General features: G+C 40.5%; 1 pseudogene; it reads left to right on the top strand.

The window, feature by feature from the left end:
* The window catches only part of LOC142792216 (large subunit ribosomal RNA), an 8,196-nt pseudogene that overhangs the window by 2,333 nt on the left and 3,363 nt on the right, over positions 1-2,500 (top strand).

Raw genomic sequence — 2,500 nt, 5'->3', positions numbered from 1 at the left:
ACCTTGGGAAAAGGATTGGCTCTGAGGGCTGAGCCGGTCGGGCTGGGGTCCAGAAGCAGGAACGGCACTGCACCGGGACTGGGCGAGGCTCGCCGCCGTAAAAAGCGGTGCGGCCGAGCCCGGACCAGCGTCGGGACCTTCCTGTGGAAAGCCACAGCTGTGCATTTTCCGTGGGCTTCGCGCCTGAGGTTCTTGCTTCGGCCGGCAGAAAACAGCCAACTCAGAACTGGCACGGACCGGGGGAATCCGACTGTCTAATTAAAACAAAGCATTGCGAGGGCCGTTGATCGGTGCTGACGCAATGTGATTTCTGCCCAGTGCTCTGAATGTCAAAGTGAAGAAATTCAAAAAAGCGCGGGTAAACGGCGGGAGTAACTATGACTCTCTTGTGGTAGCCAAATGCCTCGTCATCTAATTAGTGACGCGCATGAATGGATTAACGAGATTCCCACTGTACCTGCGATACATTAGTGGTGCAGGTGGGCCCCCCCCAAGGCCCTTCTCACATTCTGTCCCTATCTACTCACGATAATAATGGGTGACTTCAACTCAAAACATCAAATTTGGGGAAGCACGGAGACGGATGAGAAAGGTGAAAAAGTATTAGAATTCACAGTATTACACAACCTGACATTATTAAATGCCAAAGAATCACCTCCGACATTTAAAACAAGTAGGGCGAGGGGTTGGATTGACCTCACCATATGTGACGCAAACCTAAACCAGGATATTAAAAGCTGGGAAGTACTTAAAACCTATAATCACAGCGATCACAGATACATTAAAGTTGTTATTAAAAATGAAGAACTTCCAGAGGAATATGGCCTAACGTTAAAAGGGCAAACAAAAGTCATGGAAAAGTTGCAAATTGATCCCTGGTTTGAGGAAGTCCAGGGGAAAATAAACACGAAGGAAAGTATTGAAGAAATAGTGAATACGCTACACGAGAAAATCGAGAAACTTAAGAAGGAATTCAGTAAAAAGAAAAAACCTTCTAAACAAAAACCGAATACTTGGTGGTCAAGAGACCTAGAAATTGAAAGGAAGAGAGTCAGAGCACTACGAAGGAGGTATCAAAAGGCGAAAGGGGATATCAGAGAACAATACAAAAAGGAATACTATAAAGAACATGACACGTATAACAACATGATAGAACAGGCTAAAAACAACAGTTGGAAAACTCTATGTACTAAGGCTACGAAAAATCCATTCATCCTACCGTATAAAATTGCACGAAATAAGATGAAAACCAAGGTTATGTTTAGAAGCATCACAAAAGAAAATGGAGAAGTCACAAAGACTCTTCAGGAAACAATAGAACACATTCTAGGAAATTTATACCCTAACTGCATGGAAAATGACGAGCCAGGACACAGTCAAATACAATCAAGCAACGACACAATAAACAATAACAAACAGGGAGGAAATTGGACATCGGGAGCAGAAATGAGAGAAAGAAATTTACCCAGTGATGACCTCCCATTTACAGAGATTGAAGTAACGCAGATAGTAAAAAATCTGAGGAAAGATGTAACCCCCGGACCAGACAACCTAAAAACTAACCTCATACAAGTGATGTATGAAAGGCATAAGACTTTCTTTGTCAATCTTTTTAATGCATGCTTAAAGCACGGACATTTTCCTCAAAGATGGAAAGAATCTAAAATTATATTGATTCCAAAAGGGAACGGAGAGGACAAATCCGAGGAAAACAAATATCGCCCAATAGCTATTAACTCGATTTTGGGAAAAATATTAGAAAAGCTCATAAAAGATAGAATCTATTATTTCTTGTTTAAAAATCACCATTTTAACAAAAAACAATTTGGATTTACCCATGGGACATCAACAACCACGGCATTGGAAGAAATAATCAAACGAATAAACCAAGCGAAAATTGATAAGCTAAACAGCATGCTAATAGCACTAGATATTAAAAACGCATTCAATTCTATAAAACCCGAAGTAGTTATTCAGAAATTAGAAGAATATAAGTGTCCCAACAACCTAATAAAACTGGCGGACAATATTCTACGGAACAGGAAAATAATCTATGAAACAGATGGAGTAAAAATTAAGAAAACACTAACTTCAGGTTCCCCACAGGGGTCACCTTTAAGCCCACTCTGTTGGAATATAACAATAGGCGACCTATTAGAAACTCAGCTTCAAGAAGGAGTACACATCCAAGCCTTTGCGGACGACGTGGTGTTACACATAAAGTTCCGCTCAAGAAAAGAGGTGGAGGAAAAAGCTACGAAGGCACTAACACTAATAAATCAGTGGGCACATCAAAAAGGAATAACCCTGAATAAGGAAAAATCGGAATATATGATAATCGGAAAGCAGTACATTAGCCATCAACCCCAAATAAAAATCGGACAGGATAAAATCAAAATGGTTAACGAAATGAAAATTCTAGGGGTGGTCTTGGACACAAAACTAACATTCCTCCCACATCTAAAATACTTAAAAAGAAAAGTAGACGAAGTCACGTATA

This window comes from Rhipicephalus microplus, unplaced genomic scaffold (genome assembly GCF_043290135.1).
Source record: "Rhipicephalus microplus isolate Deutch F79 unplaced genomic scaffold, USDA_Rmic scaffold_208, whole genome shotgun sequence".
Classification (NCBI taxonomy): Eukaryota; Metazoa; Arthropoda; class Arachnida; order Ixodida; family Ixodidae; genus Rhipicephalus; species Rhipicephalus microplus.
The sequence above is the reverse complement of the archived record's forward strand: the minus strand, read 5'-3'. Positions and strand labels throughout refer to the sequence as shown.